Source organism: Nyctibius grandis, chromosome 18 (assembly GCF_013368605.1).
Source record: "Nyctibius grandis isolate bNycGra1 chromosome 18, bNycGra1.pri, whole genome shotgun sequence".
Lineage (NCBI taxonomy): Eukaryota > Metazoa > Chordata > Aves > Nyctibiiformes > Nyctibiidae > Nyctibius > Nyctibius grandis.
The window spans coordinates 4626127-4648948 of NC_090675.1; the positions used below are offsets into that span (position 1 = coordinate 4626127).

The following is a 22822-nucleotide window of genomic DNA, read 5'->3' on the forward strand; positions in this document are numbered from 1 at the left end:
CCAATTAGTGACCGACAAATGACATCTGCAGCTTCACGTCGGTCTTCTCAGGAAAGTGAAGGGTTGCAGAAGATTTTCTCTACTGATACGAAGGGTGGTCTTTGTTATCGTGGGCACAAGGAGATGGAAGAGGGCTGTCTGGCTATGTGGGAAGACAAGATCTCTTTTCCCAGGAAGGTGCTTATTCTAAGCTCAGGCGTGCCCCTATTCCGAAGGCACATGCCAATCACCCTTTTAGGACACGAGTGTGGCGAAGTGGGGAGAGAGATTACCTGGAGAACTCAAAGCAACAGCTTGTGCAAATGGCTGGAGTAAATACCAGCCTCACCAAACCAAACCTTGGAGGGATCCCATCCTGGTACGCATCCACACCGACCGTGCAGCACACATTCCCCCTGCGATGCAGTGACTCCCAGCAGGACCCCCACTACAGGACACCAGCTGAGTTTGTTCCCTGCTGCGCTGGGTCACCACGCAGGACATTCAGGGTGCAGTTTGCCCTCTGTGATCCTCCTTCCTACCATCGCAGGAAGGCTGGTAGGAAGGGAGCTTTCATGCTTCCCTCCTCCGCCCCCGCCTCTCCTTCTTGATGTCCTGGACACTTGCCAGCTTGCGACCCAGTGCCCCCAAGAAATATTTACTTCCTGTTTTTTTGCTTAGACCTCCAGAGGCCTCATTTTTCATGAATAAAATATGAGCTGTTCTCCTGGAGCCATGAAGGGAGGAAACCACTGCCAGCTGGTGCGGCCACTGCGCTTTATTGCTGTGGTTGCTGATGCCTCCGCCCTCGCAGGCAGAGAGACCAGAGAAGAGAGGGAACAGCTCCAGGGTTTAGCCTAGTGATTGTTTCCAGGGTGAACTGTGCTGTCTGGAGCCAATACTGAGGAACGGCTCGCTTTGTAATACCTTGTTGCAAGCAGTTTGTAACTGAGGAATTTAAATGTTTCAGTTTGAACTGAAATTATCCATGATTTATCTTTTGCTCAGAGCGCATCACTGGCTAATGTTCAGTTTTCAGTCTGTTGTAGCTAGTGGATATTTCCCTAGTGTTCCCCCCTTGTTTTTTTTTTTTTTTTATTTGTCCATATGAATGTAGAGTTGTACAATCACTTGTCAGCTGAATCACATCTTCATTTTTCCATCTCTTTACACAGTTTATCACGATTATTTTGCATTAGCTTTGTTTTTCTGCTATTCTTGCAGCTCCTCTTGTCTTGGCATCGTGTTCAGATTTAATAGACATGATATGCAAATAATAATGTTAAATAATAGCATTTACCCTCTTGGTGACTGTACTTGTGCTCCCATACTTTGAAGACAGAACTTAATACATGACGTGAAGGGGTGTCGAATGCCACTTTCTTACCCATATGAGTAAATAGCAAAGCATTGTCTTACCCACAAAAGTATTTAGTATGTTCTTCCTGGGCTTTGGGAACTATTATCTCCCTAAACGTCATTTGTCCTGGAGATTTAAGATTTAAGAGATCATTCTCTTAACATAGTTCCTGAATTCTGTACTCATCAGCTGAGAACAGGTCAGTTTGCTAGATATAAGTATATTTTTATAGTAGTTTCCAAGTCTGCTCTGGGATTTAGCTTTCCAGTTCTGCATGTGTGCTTGCTAGTAATATTTTGATAGGATCTTTAACTGTCAATTTATCTCAATTGACTTTTTCCTTTAATTACTTACACAATTATATTTGTGCAGGTTTTATGCATGTTAATGAACTTGTCTATATTCAAGTATTTACATGTTTGTACATGCGGGACATTTGTGTATGACACTATATAGGTTTACTTGGGTAAATAAAAATTGACCAGTAGCTCAGAAAAAGGTCTTAGATGTTGAAAAAACCTGCTTTTAACTACTAAACATGAAACAGATTCCCCCACCCCTATGTGGTTAGTTGGTGATTATTTGGTTATTTCACCCACTTCTCTGGGTGCTAAAACAAAACAAATGCAGTTGTTATTTGTTTTAATGTAAGATTTTACATTTTAATGTAAGATACTGTTTACTGCTGCACTATAGGAGGATTCTTAATCAGGTAAGTTTCTTCTCAAGAAGATAGGGCTATATAAATTGAGTGTGCCATAAGTCCTCTGTGACTATACTGTTCTTCAGAGACAGCCCTCTTTGATCAGTAAATTCCTAGTTAACAACCTCTTGAAATGCATGCTGACATGGGGTGACAAAGGTGCTGAAAGGCCAGAAAATCTTACATACTGTCATTAGGGTGCATATGATAGATGATGCAGTAATACAAATGCCACCTGCACTGAATTACTTCAGCTTAGGAGACATGTTGGAGTGGAATAGAGAAAGACAGAGCTGCACACACTATTTTTGTTGTAAAATGAATATATTGCAGTCATACAAACAGGTTTGGTTTTACGGTTTATCAGTCAGCTGCTTTATAGGGCTTAACTGTTAGTGTATGTGAAGGTTTGACACAATGCAACCAGAATACAGCAAAATGCCCTTTATGAACATCCCTTGTTTCACTGCATTGTAATATACACAACTGTGCTTAGTAAAGCTCATCTCAGAATGGAAATATTATTACTACTTATTGAAAATAACCTCATTATAAAAGTGCTACAGAATGTAGTGTGCATACACACGCACATTGAGCAAACGCAGGACAGATGAACTAGATGTACCTCATCTGGCAGGATTTTAGGTTATAAATTGGTTTATTAGAAGTGGAATTTTATGAAAATGAATGATTGAAAAGACATCTCAGCTGCCAGAAATAGTCTTTATTTCCCCAGTACATCAGTCAGTGTAACCTTGAGCAAGGCATTTGACTTCCTTATGCAGCAGGAAAACAGGGTAAAAGGCAGGAATATAATTGGAAAATTAAATGCCGCAGCAAAGTGGATCTTTCTTGAAGTAATAAAGAATTTACAAACTAAAAGCTTAGTGCTGTCTCTAATGGCATCCCATTGCACCTGTGTTCTGCTGCCTCAAAACAATATAATGCAGGGAAAGGCCTGATCCTGGTAGGGGGCTGTGCACCTGCAAGCCACCGTGCAGCAGTGCACACCTGGTATGGAGCTGACTTTCATGATGTGTCTCATCTAATTAATTTTATGGGGATTGCTCCTACACATGAAGTTAAACCTGCACTTATGCTAAATTGGGGCCCCAGTTCCCCATTGAAATCAGCAGACTGGCAGCATGATATGCTTGCCAGCACCGCGTGCTTGGATGCGATTTCATTGCAATGGGTGACAAAAACATCTTTCTCACTGATATGATCATACAGCCTGCTGTAGGCCAGAGGGTTGTGGAAGTGGAAAACGATTGCAAATAATCTTCTGCTGCAGAGATCAGAGACTGGCTTTCAGCAGAGCTGGGTGGCAGCACATCCTAGCTAAGCCCATGGCTTTGGCAGTCTGCAGGCACAGTTCCCATGAAAACAAATGCCAAAACTGTTGTGGGACAGGTCTTGTTTTGTGTTGGGAATGACACCGACTTCTTTCAAGCCTACACTAGTACAGGAGAAGTATTTCACCCTTCTGTCTGCTTCTGTGATACAGGCTTACAGTATTTTTAATGCACTGCACACCTTTCAAAACAATACAGTCTCAAGGCAGCAACGATGGAATGAATCCAACGAGGTTCTAGTTTCTTTTCACCTGCAGCCCAGATTGACCTGCTTACGTGCTTCTAGATCTACCAGGTACACACGCTGATCTTTGAATATAAACATGGGGATAGGGAGAGTGAAACTGCCCTGCAAGTTTGAAGTGCTGTTTATGGGGGTTAACATCTAATATCCTCTTTATGGAAACAACTGCAGGGCAGAACCCTGCATTACAAATCTCCTTGGCTTTTCTTCCCCATATCAGTCATGTCAGCCCTGTGAAGGGGGATCTGCATGAGCTGGGAATTGTAAGTGGGGAAATTGTCAGACTTCAACTCCTTGACTATTGGGACCTGAAGGTCACTGCATTATGCCATTCTCAAGGCAATTTTCTCTGGAATTGCAATATGGTCATGGCTTTGTTTTACAACCTTGATGTCACAAAGTATTAATAATCTCTTAAAACAAGCCCACTTGCAAAGAAAACCCATCAAGATTTCATAATTTATTAGGGGTTTTTTGTCAGTATTTATAGTCTGCTTAAATATCAGAGCTTTGGGTGTGATACATGGGTATGGATGCGAGTGGGTGGGTTTCTCTGACATACTTGCCTGTATGCAACAAGGAAATGAATTTTCAGTCTGTTGGGAGGGCAGCTGTTTCCATGACATTTTAAGCCCAGTTTGCGAATACCTTCATCTCTTTTCTTTAGCTATACATACAATTTGCATGCTAGATGTGTGTGACATGACTTAATTAGTATTTTTAAGTGTTTTTCACAAAAAAGGACTCTCTTAATTTCTTATTTCCTTTCTTCAATAAATACCTCAGTAATCCGCTATTTCTGTTCTTTTGCCGCAAGCATTCTTAGATGTATTGCAAAGAATATAAAACGAAAGGTACAGGCGAATTACCTAGTAGAGCAGACCAGAAGCCTGTTCGAGCGAACATCCCCTCTGAGAAGCTAACTGTTATCATGGCCTCAAAGGCAAGAGAGGCAAACCTGAAGTGTGATATCAAACAATTATAGAATCTGTTCAGAGAAGTTTATTTTTCATCAAGAGTTAAGGGTTGTCTCATACTTTTTTATCTAATTAGAATTAACATAGCTACTGCTGCAATATAATTATCTTAATTACCTTTAATATATTCTGGCATTGAGTTCCACCGGTTAATTTACCTTAATTGTATTTTTCCGCTTGTTAACTTTATATTTGTTGCCACACTCCTCAGATCCTCTTTCTTCTAAAGAGGGTAAAAGAACACACAATTTACCTTCTTTCCTTCCTTTCTTTTATATCTTCACAGCTAAGAAGTTGGCATTTTCCCTCAGCCAAACCCAAGACACATACAGTGCGTTTGCGTTGTCTGAACCTAGAACTGCAATGCATGCTGGCGTGACTGAGCCCTGACATTTGCAGAGAGGGACATGTAGTGCAGTCTTGTCGGGAATATTGGGCATAATTACCACATCCCCTGTTTCTAAACATGGTTCTTGTGTGCCTGCATGCCTTTCGTTATGTAATGGAGTGTGTGCTTTACGGGCACTGTGAGGACTGTCGGGTTAGTGGCTGTAGTGCACCCTGAAGATGAAGGCTAGTTGTCAGTTCTGACAGGACTGAGAAGGACTGAGCGTTTGCAGCGTTCACTGAGCTTGTCTGTCAGTGTTTAGGACTGGGACAAATATCAGAGTAGGCAGCATAAGCTATTTTAACGTGTACCTTCCACATTTAGTCTGGTCGACTCAAAGCACTTTACAGCTCAGGTCGGTACGTCGTTCCTCTTTCACTGTTAGTGAAAACAGTTGTTGAGATGGAGGGAGTTTCCATTTTACACGAGCAGTAAAACCAGAAACTAGATTAGAATCTAACTGTCATGTGTCCCCGTACAGTGGTCTATGGAAAGCCACATTGGCAGCATTCTCGTGGTGATTCTTCCTTATTGGAACATATAAAACAATTTATGTAGTGCAATTAATAAAACTAAATGAGCAGGAAACTGCAGAACTGTGTGCAAGTTCCTGGATCTGGGTTATATCATGGCATTTGACATACAAAATCCACGTTATAAAGGATTTTCTGTAATAAATATTCTAAAAGGAAAATGAGCACCTGGCAAAGGATCAGGCTTTCTCAACCTTTCTAAATCCATTTTAATAAGACTGCGATTTTGGGGAGGTGTGACTGCCCTTTCCGCCTTGCAATCACTGCAGCAATATCCAGTTGGTGAGTGAGGTCATCTGGGGCATCTTGCTACTCTGCTGTCACAAGACATATTATTTCTGTGTAAAGAAAGAATCTCCTTTTTATAAAGACATCACACCGATTCTTTAAACCTTTTAATGTCATACTGAAAAATGACTGCTGGGATCAGTTGAATGGGTTGATAGTGGAAACATACTATGGTGGGAAAACTGAAATTCTAACATATGGTAGATAGTTCCTCTGCACCAGAATAGCGTGCTTCTGTTGCATGGACATTTCTGTGGAAGGAGAACTAACTGCAGTTTAATTACCATCCAGCGCTCTCCCAGAGACAGGATAGCAGCTCATTCCCCTGCATCAACACTGAAACAAGATGTGCTGTGGGTTTTGAGCTGTGTATTTATGTGATGCTCATTACTGCAGTGTTTAAGTTATGTCGGTCAGGGTCTTTGGGTGAAACCTCTCCTTAATTAAAAACATACGTATGCTTACAGGAAGTAGAGGACAGCTAGTTGTACTGTGTCTGGCCTCTACTTTTTCCATACTCCTTCTGCCTTACACAAGAAAATTGCTGATATTCCACACCTCATTATGGAGCCAGCACAGCTCTAGTAGAGCTCATTAATGTCAGCTTACGTCTCACCCAGTAGGCAAAACTGGCTGGGAGCAACTAGCTTATCGGCTACTATAATGACTGTAGGTGATCCTGCAGGGCACTGTAAGTCATGTAAATGTCTTTATGCTTCAATTTTCTCATCTGCAAATTCTTACGCAGACTGTTTCATGTGTGCTTTGGGATCTTCTGGGAAAGTGTGCCCTATGTTAAATTACAGCGTCAGTGTCTTTCTGGGGATAGCCTTGCTTTTCTGGAGAATTAAAGGCTAAGAAACCAAACTGGCATAACTGGATGTTTCAGTGGTCAGTGCCCACAGTCAGGCCAGCTGTCCAGACTACTTCTGTTCATTGCCTGCTGAAGACATTTAAAAAGCTTGGCTTTTCCCTAAATGTTAAAATGGGAGCTCATTTCCCTCCCCGTGCCCAATAAACACAGCTTCAGTTGTAGGTACTGAACTCTTTTTTCAACTTCTAGGCACAGATAGGAAGTTTTTTCCTCCTGGCTCCCATCCCTCATCTTTGATCTTCTAACACACTCCAGTTCATGCAAAGGAAACGGGACTCTCTTGCCTCTCACAGGCGCTGCACATTCTGTAGCTCTGGTAGAAAACATCTGGTGCTTCTGTTTGGTCTGAAATAGTATTTGTGTCAGGGCCCAAACAGCAGCTTTTTTTTTTTTTCATAAAGTACAGCCTGGCTCCAATTTGTTACAGACCCTGTTCAACCAGGTCAGAGAAAACAATAAAACTTCACACCCCTGACAACAATGAGAAGGATCTGGTGGCATGTACTTGGAGCAGCAGCAGAAGAGGGGAATAAATTTTTGACATACAATGAAAAATAGAAAGCAAGCCAGAAGTAATTTTCATTTGCAATGCACAGAGGCAGAGCTTGGATGGTTTGCAAACAACTGGTGCTGGTATACATGGTGCTTTGACAACTGGAAAAATGCAGAGTTGCCCCTTTTTGAGTGATCTTTGTCTACTTGTATTTTCCTGAGGATACACTGAGCTACAAGGGGGTATACAGAGCGTTACCAGAGGCTGTATAAAATAGGCTGCAGCTTCACCTCATCAATAGGGTATAGGACACCGTGCTGGGAACTCTAAGGCTGGCTTTCTTCTCAGACTTGAATGTGTATAAAAAGAAAGAAATGCATGAACTGAGTGAAGTACAACGTGATAACGCCCAGAGTCTGGCCACCTAGGTTCTGCACCCAGCTGTGCTGCTGCATTAGAGTGGGGCTTGGGAAGATAAACTAATCCCTCCCAATTGTGATTCCCGAGTCTACAAAATATCGGTGATTTGCTCACCTTTGAGGTCCGTAGGCATGAAAGTCCCGTTATTTGTGCAAGCCTGGCTAAGTGCAACTGTCAATTGTCCTGATCTTTAAAAAATGGACTAAGCAAAGGACAGCCTGATCTTTAGTCTCAATTCAGACAAGCCACAAGCTTCCGGGCAGTAACAAAGAAAATGAATATAAATACGTGGCACTGGGATGGGATGGGATGGGAGGGCTGCTTAGAATAGCTTATCCACTACTTAACCTCTGTTTTTTTGCTGTGTTGTTCCCCTCCCAGGAATAAGATGTTATACTCATTAGTGCCAACTCTCCCTTCAGCCTCTTCATGTCCTGATCCTCCTGTATTACTTTCTTTTGGTCATGCTTAGTTGTAGATGTTCGACACTGAAATGTAGACGCCAACCGATATATTTCTGTTTCTGCTGGATGGTCACGGATATGTTATTTTTTCTCTCCATGACTCATTCAGTTAATCTGTAAAGAGGAGCTTCATCTTCGGATGAAAGATTGGCGATAATTTACTGACTTTAAAAAAAGAGCTAGTCCAAGTTCTCCACTGTCAGTGCGATCTTGTGCAAGTCATTTGGACAAACATGGTATCAGAGGACTGATTTTCAGAAGGGCTCCACTTAATGGATGCTGAATTTCTCTCCAAACCACTTGCCTTTGGGCTCATGGGTAGGGAACAGTCTTTGTCATGAAAATTACACTATTTCTTCAATCATGCGGTGTGGTCCATTTTATTGTGTTGCATTTGTGTGAATTGCTGTCCCACATTCCTCAGAATCGTTGCTACTGCAGCAAGGTAGTTTAAAAATGTAGAACAGGAACCAGATTGTGCTAATGGTTAAATTATACTGATGGTTGAACTTTACGTAACAGTTAATGCACTAATTTCAGTATAGGAAATACACTAAAAAAGCAGTAAGAGCTCCTCTTGATCTTCATAATTAATGAGAACTGCCATGATCCTTCAACATATTTCCACCCACACTTTCTTTTATGTTAACAAGTGTGTAGGAACGCACAGCAGTCAGCCTAGTAGAAAGCCTTCTTTCAGAGCACTTTCCGTCACACTGTACAAGCCATGTGCACTCCCCTGAAGGGTCTTGGAGCCAGATCTTGCACCTGTTGAATCCTGGCCAACAGTCTAATTTCTTTCAGTGAAAGAGAACAAAGTCAGGCCTTCAGACAAGAACACACCTAACACGCATGTCTGATCTACATGCACCCAAATAAGCGTTATCAGCTGTGCTGAGCATTTCTGGAAAGAAGATGAATGGAATTCATATCACTTTAAACATCTCATTTGGCCTAATTCTCGACTACCCCTGTAATTCATGGGTGGAAGTGGGCATTGTTAAGAGAGCAATTAATCCCTTTTAGATGTCTACAATAAGACGAGGAGAATTGCACCCCAGCGCCTGTTTCTCTGCACACGTGATTATACAGGAAGTCTAGACAGTTGGCTCAGGTATAGATGTCTGAAGGGAGATGAGAGGTTTCTTTCACCTAAGGAGATACAACAGAATCTGCTGGATATTAGAGGCTTTGCAGTGGCTTTCAGTTGGATAACAAATGCTTGAAAACATGGTGCCACTTGGCTGAATCATTGCAACTGTGCAAGATCTTAACAGTTTAAAAGCTGTTTACAAGAAGTTTCTGAACTTTAGTCTTGGCCTAGAATGGGTAAGGCCTAAAGTAGTCACTGATCCTCAACATAAGAAGTTCTTTCAGCAGCTCTGTAATCAAAGGAAGAAAACAGCTTTTTTTTTTTTTTTTTTTAAATCACTGCTTTAATCTTGTTTCTCCCACCAATGCTGGAATTTTGTGCTCTGCCACCGAATGCAGCAGGCTATTTATAGTGTCAGCTTGAACGAACAGTAAGAACCTACGCTCTTGTTGCGGCTGCATCTTTGAGATGATGGAAATCATATAACTGCAAGTTGACAGTAATGACGTTGCACAATATTTTCAAATATAGTTGTTTCTGCCACCGCTCAGTTCCCACGGTACATTGGCAGGGCAAAAGCATATATTTGGCAGGGATTTCTAGGCATGTGGTAGAGAAAAGGCTGACAGGATTCAGCTCTGAGGTTTGTGTTGACTTTGGGGGTCCTGATGTCACCATTTCATGTGGCCTCTATATGCTCTCTGTAGCCTTCAAGTGTAGCAGCCTTTGGGGAACAACTGCAGGATGAGGGCTTTAGGAAGCGTAACCTGTTGGTATGTGACAAATCAAGTGTCTCCTCAGCTCTTTGCGGAGAGGTGCTCCATCTCCTGCTGCTGCCTAACCAGATGGAAAGATACGTGAATGCTGTGGCCATTTCTTATCTGCTGTCCTTATTCAGACAATATAGATAACAGCAAAACACAAAATGTTTGCTCTTTTTCTTTCCCTAGATGCATGTGTGAGTATTCCCTTGGTTTTTACATTGGGTGATCTGGGGTGTCTGTAGAGCTAGTAAAGTACATTGGATAGAGTTGTGGCCCTTGTACGAAGCACTTCAGCTCCTGTCTGAATTAAAGGTGCAATCTCAGGGGACAGGTGTTAGATATGACCCTGCACCGTTATGTCTCCATGTAATGTCAGCCCAGGTATGGCTCTGGGAGTTATCAGCAGAGAGGGAGTGATGGACCAGTGATGATTATCAGCTCAGCCTACCCTTCCTGGCTTTGAATGAACACGTTTCCAAGGCTGCAGGTGCTTTCTCTTTGCTGCATTCCCCAGAAAATCCCTGGTAATTAGGGCGCTCTCCTTTTTTCCGGGATGCACCTCCAACTCCTCCAGCCCTTCTCGAATCAATCAAATTTGCTACCATGTAAATTCAGGTGGGCTTAGCGAGCTCCTCCTTTCCAGAGACCAGACCCACAGCTGCGAGGAAGGGAGGCCACACCTCTGCCGAGCTAAACGGTGAACTTCATGATTATTTCTTTTCTAAGGAGGGAGTGCTAAGGGCTGCAGGCAGCCAGGAGGAGTCTCCGCGCTGTCTTTCCACCCTCCCACCCGGCTTCCGGCGGCCGCTGGGGTCTGGCAACCAGGAGGATTTCGAGGCGGGGCCGGGCCGGCCCCTTTGTTCGCGGGGCTGCAGGGCCCGGCCGTGCCCCGGCAGCGCCCGCAGGCGGCGGCGCCGGGAGGAGGGAGCGAGCCAGCCGCGGAGTCCGCCCGCCGCGCCGCCGGCCCCGGCATCCTCCGCCGCCAGCCCGGGCCGCCCGCCGAGCTCCCTCCTTCCCGGCTGGGCTCCGCCGCGGCCGCGCAGGGAGTGGCACGGCGGCCGCCTGCCAGGGGCTGCGGCGGCTCCCGCTCGGCTCCCCGGCGGGCTGGCAGAGGGTAAGGGGGACCGCGGGGCGGGGAGCGGGGGGAGCGCCTCGGCGAGCCCGCGCCTTGCCGGTGACAAAGGAGGGGATGAATGAAGCTGGTGCGGGAGAAGCCCGGAGCGAGCGGGGTCTGTGAGCGCCGCGATCCGCCGCCCCGTCTTCTTGTGCCGCGGCGGAGCATTGTCCTTGGTCGGGGGAGGGAAGGCACCGTCCTCCCACGGGCAGCGTTCTGTGCGGGGAGGGATGGTGCCACCGCCGCTGCCGCGCTGGTCCCCGCTGCCTTTGCAGCCCCGAAGGCTGGGCAGGACCCGGCCACCCCCCGGCTGGTGGGGAGGGAGCTCGGGGGGGGGGTGCGGCGGTGGGCTCTGCTCGGCGCCCGGCCCCGGTGCGCACCGGCCGGCACAGCCCGAGCGGCACCTCCGCAGCTGGGTGTTGGTTCGGTAGGAAACACCCCCGCTGGGTCACAGCGAACGGCTCCGGCTGGAGGCAGCTGGAGGAGCAGGGGCCTGATGCTGGGAAGATGGAGATGAGAGTGGGTGTCAGCATCTATTGCTCAGGGCCGAGCGAATTTCGGCTTTGCAATGGGAGGAAAATTTTCTTTTGTCTCTGGGAAGCTGGACTGCTTGCAGGGCTCTGTCTCCTCTCTGGATTTTTGTTCTTTAATGATCCAGATATCGACATTAACTACATCCTGCAGGATTTGATGGGGTTTTTTGTCTGTAGCAAGGAGATGTGCTTCTGAGGAAGGCCCAGCTGGGTCGGGCTGCTGGTGTTGACGTACTGCTCCCGTTGTGAATAGCAGGGTGGATCGAGCAGGTCTCTGCCCCTTGCATCTCCGGATACAAACCAGCAAACAGTCTGTTTGGGGAAGCATCCAGGGATGGAGGCAGAAGCGCACGTTATTATCTCCAGGGTATCTATGTAGGCTGCAACGGCGTTTAGGAAGTGGTGAGAGACAAAGCACTGTGTCAGCACTGACTTATTTGCTGCTCTGTTGAGTGTCAGTCTCGTGGGCCTGCAAACCTTGTCTCAGAAACTCATCCTGCTAGAATGGATGTCAAGTTTCACTACCCCATCCGTTAGTGTTGGCTAGAAGCGTTTCCTTGAGGGTGACTTGCAATTTGTGAAGAATTGGTCTGTGTATAGACAGAGATATATTTGGGGTGCCTGGCCAGACTTGTTGGCCATAGCCTCTGCTCTGCTGCCTGCTAGGCAGCATTCCTCTACCCAGCGGTGCTCCAAGAGAGCCCCTTTAATCAGCACGGGTCAGTCCTGCCCCGTCATTGCTGGGGAGGTGATGCTTTAAGCATGGTGCAGCTGCTAGCTCTTAAACTTGCATCTGGGATTTGGCATTTTAAGAAATTACCTGCCTGCTGTTATAGCCTGCCAAGGGCTGGGAAGGAGAGGGTCTACATCAAACAGCTGTGTTCTCACGGAAAGGTGTCACTGTGCCTGCCAGAAATCACTGAGAGTGCAGGACTTCAAAGGCTCAGCTCTGAGACAAGCCACAAGTTAAAACGTTAGCATCAGCCATTACAGGCACGTCAGAGAGAAGCTGTGCCGGAACCAGTCTGTCATCTCAGGAGCGCTCATGTGTGGGGCCTGCCTTCAATTAAGGGAAAACCTGTGTGTTTCAGGAGATGCTCTTAGGGTAAATAGGGACTGGATTATCTACGGAGGCCAAGGGTTGGTATGTGCTCCTCTTCTGCTTGGCTTCCTGCCACCTCTGGCCTTGGAGGCTGCTGTAATTTACTCCAGCAAGTAGCAGTTTCTGTTGTGTTTCCTCTTTCTCCCCACTTGTGCTTTTGCTCTGGCAGAAGAAAAGATGAGGAACCCAAAGGGGGATTTTCCAGTGTCAAGGGATGCGGCTGTGTAAGGGTACGCATGCCAGCTCCTCTTCCCTTGTGTTACTGGGTGGTTAAAATGGGTGAGGGCATGGATTCCACCTCCTGATTGAGGTTGCTCCTTCTATGTATCAATATGCCTCCTCTATGCATGAAACTTAGGGAAATTAATATGTTTTTTAGCGGGGGGGGGACACAATTCTGTTGAGGACAAGAGGCAATATATAAAGCAAATTCCATCCCCCAGGTACATGGTGTCGGTACCGCTTTGCAGAGTGTATACTATGTATGGCAATGTTTAGATACTTGTAAAGCTCTGGGAAAGCCCAGGTACAGGTAGCTAGACCTGAACATGACTTGCTCCTAACATATGTTAGACACTGGTATGCACTTATTTATAGAGATATCTATAGGTATTTATAGAGAGATCTAATTTTTTCATAAATATCTTATTTATAAATACCTTGTGACCTGTTTCCCCCTCCATCTCCCAAGGGGTTTGAGCACAAGAACGACCAAGGAAGTTGCTGACATGGGATGAGAAAGAATGCTTTCTGCTGCTCTGTTGCTGAGGTAAAGACAGCCAACAGTCTCTGGCTGTTGTTCTTTTATCACTGTTCTTGTGATATTTACAGTAGAATTTCAGGTCTTGTTTGCGTGGGAGAGCACCTTGGCTGATAGTACTGGTGATGTCAGACCCCAGCAAGACTGGGGCTTTGTTTTACTGGTCAGGTTTCTAAAACAACCAAATTGGGTAAGTTGCTGAATAAAGAAGACAAACTGTCCAAGGTCAATCCAGAAGCCCAGGTCAGAGAAAGGAATTGGACTTGGTCTTCCTGAGTCCTACTCTAATCCTGCCTTTTCCATGTGGCCATCCTCTCCTGTGTGAAAGCTCTCGTCTCTGTGGCTGATAGTGACAGAGAGGTCTGTCAGTGCATCGCTGTACAAAGTCTCTTTCTGCAGTACCACCATGCTCAGAGCATTTCCCCCTGCTCTGCTGAGAGGGCCCTGTGTGCTGTTTGTCTTTTGTACTTTGTTGAGCTGCGATGCTAAACAGGACAAAGCAAATTCACTTTCCTCATAGCTGGATTTAATTTCTTGTTCTTTTATTATTGTGCAGTAGCTCTTGCTGTAGCTACCAGTGGAAAAATTACTTCATTGCATGTGACTCTGAGTCTGGCACCTTAAACTGATACTTACTGCTATTCCTGGAAAAAAAAAAATCCCAAAGAACCCCCATTTTAAAAAAAACCCAAACCCACAACATTTCTGCGTCAGACTTTTTGGAAATCATTCCCATGGAGTGGCACGGTTTTTGTTATCTCCTAAATGAGTGAAACTGTGTCTATAAAATAGCCATGGTTGTTTCAGATGCAGCACAAGCAGAGAAAGGTGTGTGAAGAAATAAAACTAAGCATTGTCACATTTTCATTATCACAGGGTCGTTTTTTTTTATTGCAGTGTGATGGAATTGGATGCGACGCTGACTTGAATAGGTACTGGAATTAGGTGGTACTTTCCTTTCAGTGATTTATTTTTATTATAGTAGCATTTAGCCACCTGGATAGGTGCAGAGAAATGTGGCACAGACTAGCGAAATGCCCTGCTGTGAAGTCCCTGTCACCCCATCCCTGTCTGTTCTGAAGCACAAAGGGAATCTGAAGTCTGTGTGGTTTATTTTGAGAGTTAATGTTCTGAACTCTGATGTTAACTCCCTTGATAATTCCATTTGTGCCTGGGAAAGCCAAATGATTATTTTTGAAAAGTATTTATACTCTGTGTCTATAAAGTAACCACTTCAGAAGGACTTCCCCAATCCTTTCATGTGTTGGATATTCAGAGAGAGTGATGTACTAATAGAGTCGGGCAACTATTAATCTCTGCCACTGTTTTTTGGGTGATCTTGGGAAAAATCTTTTTTCTTCTCTGTATCTGTTTCTCCCAGGTACAAAATGGGTGATGCAGTTCTGACCTCCTTTGAGATCTGCAAATGAAATGCTCTGTGGATGTTGGATATTTGGATCTTGGAACTCTTTAATCACTTTTTGGTGCTTTTTAATACCTCTCCTGTGCTCCCACACACAGTTCTTTTAAAAAGATAATGCAAATAAAATTGTATTGCTTGTACCAGAGCTCTTGGTCAAACTTAATCCTGTTTTATTTTGGTGAATAACTTACGTAGTGTAGTAAAGGCTACATGGATATTGGTTACACTGAAAGGACTTCATCAAAAATTTGGGGTGGCAGAAACTTCAAGAGGTCATCTGATCCATCTGTTCCAGGTTAAGTCTGTCTTCATCTGTCGTTTAAGGCAGACATTTGAAGATTTTATTTTTTTTTTATTTTTTTAAAGAATGATATGGGCAATGAGGGAGTTTCTACAGCCTCTCTGGACAGTCTAGCTCGGTTTGAACTACTGTTGTAGTGTGTGTTTTCCCCTTTGTTTTATTTGTTGTCATGGTCAGTTTGGGTGTCTGCCTGTTGTTGTACGAAGGTGTTTCATTGACAAACCCAGCACAACTTCTTTTGCAGCATGGACTTCTTTTGCAGCACATCCTCTGGAGGAGCAGAGGAAGGGCTTCCAAACCAAGGCACCAACTTCTGGCATAGTCACTAACAAAGGCTTTCCCTGGCTGGTCTGTTCTTTTTCTTCCTTTGACGTATTCCTCCCCGCTTTTTCTGTTGCATCATGCTCTGAAAACTTCTGTGGCCACCAGTTAGCGCTGGAAACTTTACAGTAATCCTGACAGGCGCAAAAAGCAGCTGCCTGTTGAAACAAACAGCGTTTTCCCATCTCTTGCAAATAGTCTCCCCTTCATGACCTGCAAGCATGTCCCCTGAATGTTCTGGCTGGGGAACAAACCTCCCTAGAAAAAGAAGCCTCTCCTGGAAGATGTCGAGAGACATTTCTGTCATGAGATGTATTTATTGGGCTTTTTAGCCTCATATTTGGCTGTCACATATTGTGTGCTATAGTACCTCAGCGGCTTTCATCAGCCCTCCGCGTGAAGCCTATCCTAGTGATTAAAGTCTGCTCCTTAGCTATATTTAGTGTATAGCTATTTGTTTTATAACTGAGATCCTTACTATGCAAACTGGAGTAGGTCAGTCTGCAACCTTGAATAAGTGCTTTTTTTTTCTCTGGACTTCTGTTCCCCAGCTGGTAGGTTTGGGACGTTGTAGCTGATGACCAATCTGCCAGCCGTTCCTAATGGCGATTTAATGATGGGCAATATGGCACAAAAAGGCAGGCTTGTGTGGAATATGCTGCTGAGGCAAGGGAAGCTGTTTTGCCTTACCCAGTTCATGTTTTACATGTCCATTTATGTAGGCTTTTACTGGTATTTATGAAGTAGCTTTTTGAACTTGCTAAATCTCTTCCACAGGAAAAATTTAAGTTTATATATAAATATACATATATCTCTAGTAAATTACACTGACAATAAGCAGTGCCTCCTGCGAGCTTAATCTTGATGTCTCTGCAGCATCGGCAAGTTTTCCCTTTTTATTTCTGAATCCCCCCTTGAAGCACATTGGCCGGACGGTAGGAAGGTGTGGGAGCACTTCCAGCACACTGACATGGAAATGTCGAAGTCAAATGGTGCTTTTGGGTGATCGTATGGTTCAGGTTTATGGAGTGCTATCATATACTCTGCTTTAGGGTGCCAGAAACATTGATTGCCATCATTAAAAGAAGTGACAGCTTGGTTTTTGCTCTTCCTTTTTGGTTGAAACGGGACCAGTCTGTGTTAGAGACTTTGTGCCAGCGCTCTGCATCGTGATGTACTCAAGCTGCTGCTTGTCACCGCTCTACACGTGCTTGTCTAGATGAGATTATATCTTGATCTCTGTACAAAATCATGATTGTGGTCTTGCCTGCATTAGAAGAGAGATTAACGACACTTGCAGTGTAGAAACAACTTGTTTCTGTAAGAAGTGAAGGAGCAGCTAGGGACACGTAGTGACTCTGTACAGCTCTGGCTAGAACATGTAGTGCTGCAGTACTTCAGGAGCGTGGTGGGTTGATCCATCTGTCCTGCCTACCTGCGCACATGCTGATGTTCACCCTGTTGGCATCGCTCTTACCTCCAGAGATACGATCCGTTAAATCCCGTTTTAGCACCAATCTGTCCAGCCAGACCTGTTCCTTTGGGCTGCTGGCATCTGTACATCGAGCACTGCTGTATGTGTGCTTCCCAATGGCACGGCAGTATATAGATGGAAACGCTGATTAAAACCAGGCTGTGGAGCAGGACAGCTCTTGCAAGGTCTGTGTTGCTGCTGGAGGGGGCTGGCGTTGACAGCTGTTTCCAGATGTGTGCAGCCTGTGCTGTGACAGCCTCTCTTGTCCTACCTGACCCAAGTCCCATGGGAGCATGGGCAACACACTGAGCGTGTTCAGTCTCCACACCTGCTTTGCAATCTGTGTAGGATGGTGGTGCTTTTCACCCCCTACAAGCCGTAATCTCTAACCTCCTCTGGCATAACATACCAGGTAGTCATCCTAGGGTGCTGTTGTGTGTGGCTTAGTGCCTAGAGGCCTTGAGCTGGGATCTGCTTCTCTGCACGTGGTGCAATTGGAAGTCAATGATGGCCTCTGCCAGGCAGAGGGTAAAGTGTGGGTGAAAGGAACCGCAAGGCAGGAGGGGATAACGTAAGAATGTTGATGGATAAGATCTGATTTGATGTAGCTTGCCAAAATGGTTATGGTTTTGGTCATTGACAGGGATGTAATTTGAATAAGAAGCATGTTCCTTCTTCTACTGTAAGGTTTGTGAGCTATCTAAACTGCCTTTTCTAAGCACCTTTGTACTGGGGTTGCAGATGGTACAGCAGAAAACTCTGACTAATGCATCCTGGCCAAAAGCAAACTTTCTAGATTACTGGCCTCCCTGTCTCTGCTGCTGCCTCTGGTGGGAGCTGTGTAGGTATGTTGGTGTCAGCTGAGGTCCAGGGAAATCGTGGTATTTGTAGAGAGGCTCCGGAGAAAGCAGCAATTAGTGCATGTAGCCCAAGGGTCAGAGTCTTAAGTGGGAGGCTAAGTGCAGGCTGGTGAATCAGCAGGGAGGAGGAGGAGGAGGGTGCTCCAGGGAACAACTGTGTCCAGCCAGGCTCTGGTGCTGCCAGCGCAGCGATGGGAGGCAGGATGCTTGAGTGTGGATAGAGGGGATGGGGCTCACATGGTGCCTTGGTGCTCCAGAGAGAAAGTGGGTTTGCTCCTCCCTAGCATCTTTGGTTTGGTGTTCTCAGAACTTTCAATAGGTACCAGTGGTGTAACCCTCCTGGTCTGCCACCCTTCTATTTGCAAGCTTGGTACTGTTATCATCCTTCCTTATGTGACAAGGAGATTACTGACCACTGCGAAAGAAGAAAGGAGCCCTGGCTGTCAGCGCTGCATTTCAGCGGTGAGATGATGGTCTGTATTTGCATTTCAGCTTACCTCCTGTTGTATCTCAGCTTACTCTTAGCAGTCAGAGTGTGAAGGGGGGTTAGTTATTCTTTCAGCTTTTGGGAACAGTTGCTTTGTTTGAAGGAATGAGATGATGTTAGCTCATAGTATTGGCACAGAGTGCCATTGGATCAACTCTGAATTGACCTGGAGGACAGTGGTTCTGAAATCTCTGTGTATATCCTGTTCCCTTCCCATGTGAGCTGTGCAATTTTGGTGTCATGCCCCTATATATATCTGTAAGGACACTGTCCCCTGCCCCCAGGGTTTAACTCCAGGGAGCAGAAACTGGTGTAGGTCCCAGACCATCCCCAGGATTTTTCCCCAAAATTAGAAATAGTTTTCCTCTGCAATTGGTACAGAATTGTTGCTATCTACTGTGTCAGGAGGCGTTTTGCAAGCATGGGGAGCGCGAGCTCATCAGCAAGCCCATAATTACTCCTCGGTTTCTATATGATGACTTCCTTGAATGCCCTTTGTTTTTTCTTCGCCGCTCTTTGCCTCAGGTTTTGCACTGTGGTTTTTCGTTGGAGTGCAATGAGATGTTTTTGCACATTCTTCCTTTATGTATAACTAAATCACAGGGTGATTATCATAGTAGTTAGAACTAGCTTTAAAAATACCTAAGTTTTAAAATAAAAGGCCTCTAGGCTTTTCCTTTGCATTCTGTGCTAATTATTACAAAACTTGAGTGAGAAAGACGACTGAACACAGGCTTTGTTAGAAGTTAACAACCTTTCAGACATGTGAGGGAGCCTACATGGTAACAACAGAGTTTTATGGCTGGAGAACTGTTGTGAATTCTTCAACTGCAAGGGAGAAAAAAACCTGATGGCTGACAGAGCATACCAGGATCCTCTGGTTTTCCCTGTGTGTAACTGAAGGCCGTACACTCCTGTTCCATTCCTGAAGTACTCTACCTCTGTTCCCTCTATGGGAGAAGGAAAGGTTTTCTTGGGAGAGGAGTCTGACCTTAATTAAGAATGAGCGTCTCTTATTTCCTCTATACTTCAATTAAGTGAAAGGATTTAATCCTAATCTGCCATGTGCTTCGGAAGTGGGTTTCTGATTGCTTGTTGGAAGGAGTAACTAATCGGAGAAGTGAGAAGGCGATGGTTTGATTACCTTGGATCAGATGGAACATCTTAAGGAATTAAAAGATAAAATTGCCCTTTCTTCCTGGCATAATCTCTGTCTCTATTAGCAAAGCTGCAGTTTGGCTTTATCAGGTCCTGCCTCTGTGTTGATTGGATTAATTTCCTGCCTCTGTTGTGGAAGACTGAGAGGTTTGAGTCTGGCCTTTGGCTTTTGATTTCAAGGCAAAATTCTGTTCTTAAAATCCTTAGCCCGTTTTTGCAGCGTGGCTGGTGTTGTGGGGTTGTGAGCCTGGGGCACCAAATCTTTACCTGTCCTTGCCTCTGGCATGCGGTCAGTTGGGCAGTAACATATCCTAGAGTAACAGCTCTAGGAGATGGAGCTTTATTGCCTGAAAATCTCATTTTCCTGGGGGTGGGGAAGGTGCAGAAAAGCCTGGAAATATGAAGTGGATGCAACCAAATGCTCAGAAACAAGAAATGAAATAACTTTACGTAACTTAAAAAAAAAATCTTTAGGCCAGTAAAGGTTTTGTATAAGGCTTGATAAATGAATACCAGAGCTGGCACTGAAAGCTTTTTGCCTTTATCCTGTATGCTTCTTGTTGAAGTGAGTGAAGAGCTCCTCCAGCGATCAGTGGACCAAATTATTCTCTAGCAGTTTGTTTTCAGGGAGATGTTTGGCTTCAGGTGTTTTTTTCAGCATTTACAGTGCCTGATGCTGAAGGTTTCTGCAAGCAGTAATGCTGTTTTCAGTGGGAAGTTCTGCGTGGGGACTGCGACACGTGCGAGAATGAATTGCTGGAACAGGCAGTCATGGGTCTTGTGGGGAGTAGGGGTTGTTCTCGGGCTGTGCTAAGGGAGGTTCACTCTTGTCCAGAGTCCCAGATGTTCTTGAATGAACCAAACCCAGAAACCTCTTCAAGGCTCCCTACTCTCTCAGAAATACAAAGCCAGAATGTGGGTAGAAAATAAAGTTTCTGCTTTTATGTTTAACTCTCCTGAACATGCATGCAAAAGATGTGCCGAAACCAAAGTGCTGTTGGACCTTCCCCAGCTGCACGTTGTGTGGCAGCACGTGGGATTGTTTCCCTTTCCTGTAGAGGGTGGGGATTTACCTTGCAAGCGTAAAATGCACTTTCCACTGCTCCATATGGAGTCGCTGTTATTACATTGTCCGAGCAGCTGCAGACAGAATTCCTGGTCTTTCCAAGCTGTATCTTTATTACTAATGCAAGAGCCTTTGTGCAGATTCGGCCACACCACCACATCTTATGACAGCCCTGAAAATGGCTGGAACTCTCCTTGCAGATGTGCTGCCACAGGGCTGCGTCCCAGGCCCTGGTGTTCCTCATCCTTAGTATGAACATGAGGAAAGCTGACAGAGTGTTTTAAATAATGGCACAAACGTTTGCTTCTCAAAAGATTATCTTAGATGGGAACAGGTAAAAACAGAAAGACTTTATTGTGCAAACCTTTCCCTATGCAAATAGTTGTCTTTGAAGTCAGTGATTATTTGCATGAGTCAAGATTGTTTAAAAAAAAAAGTGTTTTACTGTTTCTCTGCATTGTCTTTATCATTAACCTTTGGTACAACACGATAACCTTGATTTCCTTCAGTCTGATAACTGTATACTGTTCTTTACCATTTTTAATGGGCCCTTGTCCTGAGAAGGCATGCACATGACTGACTGACTGCAAACTTCAAATTTAATTTCTTAGATGTGGATTTCCAAATGTAGAAAATTAGAAACCTAAATTTTGTTGCTCACTTTTTTGGCTATATATTTAAATTTAAGAAATAAGGATTTATTTCACCACAAAATATTGTATATACCCAACTGTTACAGTGGTGTTCAGATACAGCTGGTCTAAATTCCACTTGGGTCTGGACTCACAGCGAAGTCCCTGTGACCTGCCTAGGGTTTCATGTTGGATAAACACTTCTTACATCTGCATCCATCCAGAAGGAAACACCAGGCACAGGATGGGAGTCAGGCCAACTCAGTCTGGTGTCTGGAAACCTGTTCCTGTGTCTTGCAGTTGATTCACTCAATATGTCGAGGTGAACAGATCCTTAGATCAGTGTATACCCATGAGGGCTTTCTTCTGGGGAGAGTGCTGAATCTGGGAGTCTGCTTTGCTGCTTATGTCTGTCTTGAAGGGGATGGTATTCTCCGTAGCAAGCAAGTACTCATGTGCCTTGATGAGGGTAGGAGGGATGGATGAAGCAGAGAAGCTTGCAGATAAGCTATGTTGCCAAGACTGACAAGGGCTTTTGCTTCCAACCCTTGTTTTGCGTTATTGCTCTACCACATTTGAGAAAGAATTGAAGTCTAAACACCTCCAGTTGTTTTTCTGTTTTTAGTGTGCGCTGTTCTGATGCCTGGCCAGCGCTGTGGATACTTGCCTATCCAGATATATTGCTCCTGGTGAAAGGTATTTTTTGGATGTACATCTGCACTTAGTTGAGAACTGTTCCCCTTTTTGAATCTGAGCCTAGGTGACTCAGACCCAGCTGTCCCCTTTTCTGATGGAAAGACGGAGAACAGAATGTTTTGGTCATTTGAAGCAGGCTTTCATATTGTGCATTCCTGGGATGCTTTTCTTGCTTGTGGGAACAGACAGAACCATTCATCCCAGTATGAAAAGATTGCAGGAAGAATCTAGCGGAGATCTAGAAAATCCTTGTAATCTGTGTCATTTTGGAAAAGGAAGAAAAACAAAATAAGTGGAGCTGGTGGCCCTGGAGTATTCATAGGGGCAGATGGGTTTGTTTTTTTTTTTTTTTACAGTTTGTCTGGAGAAAGTCACATTTCCATTAAGTTATACAGGAAGGCAAAGCTTATAGCTTGTGCAGTCATACAGGCAGCAGGAAAGAGAAAATGGCTCACGTGCTTCTTACGCCACTTGTGGCATCATATTTGCCTGTGTTCAGCATCTGCTGCTGGAAACAGATTTTTCAGAAGCACTCTGTTAATAGAGCCTGTTGGGATGCTGAGGGTACAATATGGGAGCTCAGGGCAAGTTGTTATCTCTAATGGAGCAGGGCAGTGCCCTGTGGAGATACTGGCCTATGTCCCAGGCCGAGGATATTTCTGCAGCACAAAAGCTGCATCACTTGGTTGGACGGTAACACAGGACTTGGATGGCTCAGAGTGGTGCTGCTCTGGGTGGTGAAGATGACCTGATGGTGTAATTTGGAAGGGCTCCATGCTCAGTGTCCAGAGCTTCCTGAAAATCTGCTCATATATTTTTATGTTGAAGTGGGGGAGAAACTAGTGACAGAGAAGGAGTATCTGTCCCTAGCAGCAGGTGTAGACTTCTTTAAAAATGTCCCCAATGTTTATTTTTATCTATGTATTTCTGAGGAGCTGCATTTACAGTAAAATTTTCTCA

At 44.8% G+C, this 22822-nt stretch overlaps 1 protein-coding gene across 4 annotated transcripts in view; it reads left to right on the forward strand.

Moving 5' to 3' along the window:
• The window catches only part of CLIP2 (CAP-Gly domain containing linker protein 2), an 86798-nt gene that overhangs the window by 4148 nt on the left and 59828 nt on the right, over positions 1-22822 (forward strand). Inside the window, exon 1 of one of the 4 annotated variants that reach the window (XM_068415661.1) lies at positions 10998-11049. The exons of the other annotated variants lie outside the window; for them this stretch is intronic. The gene's annotated coding sequence lies outside the window, so the exon portion shown is untranslated. Of the gene's footprint in view, positions 1-10997; positions 11050-22822 lie in introns of those variants that run through there. 4 annotated transcript variants of the gene reach the window in all.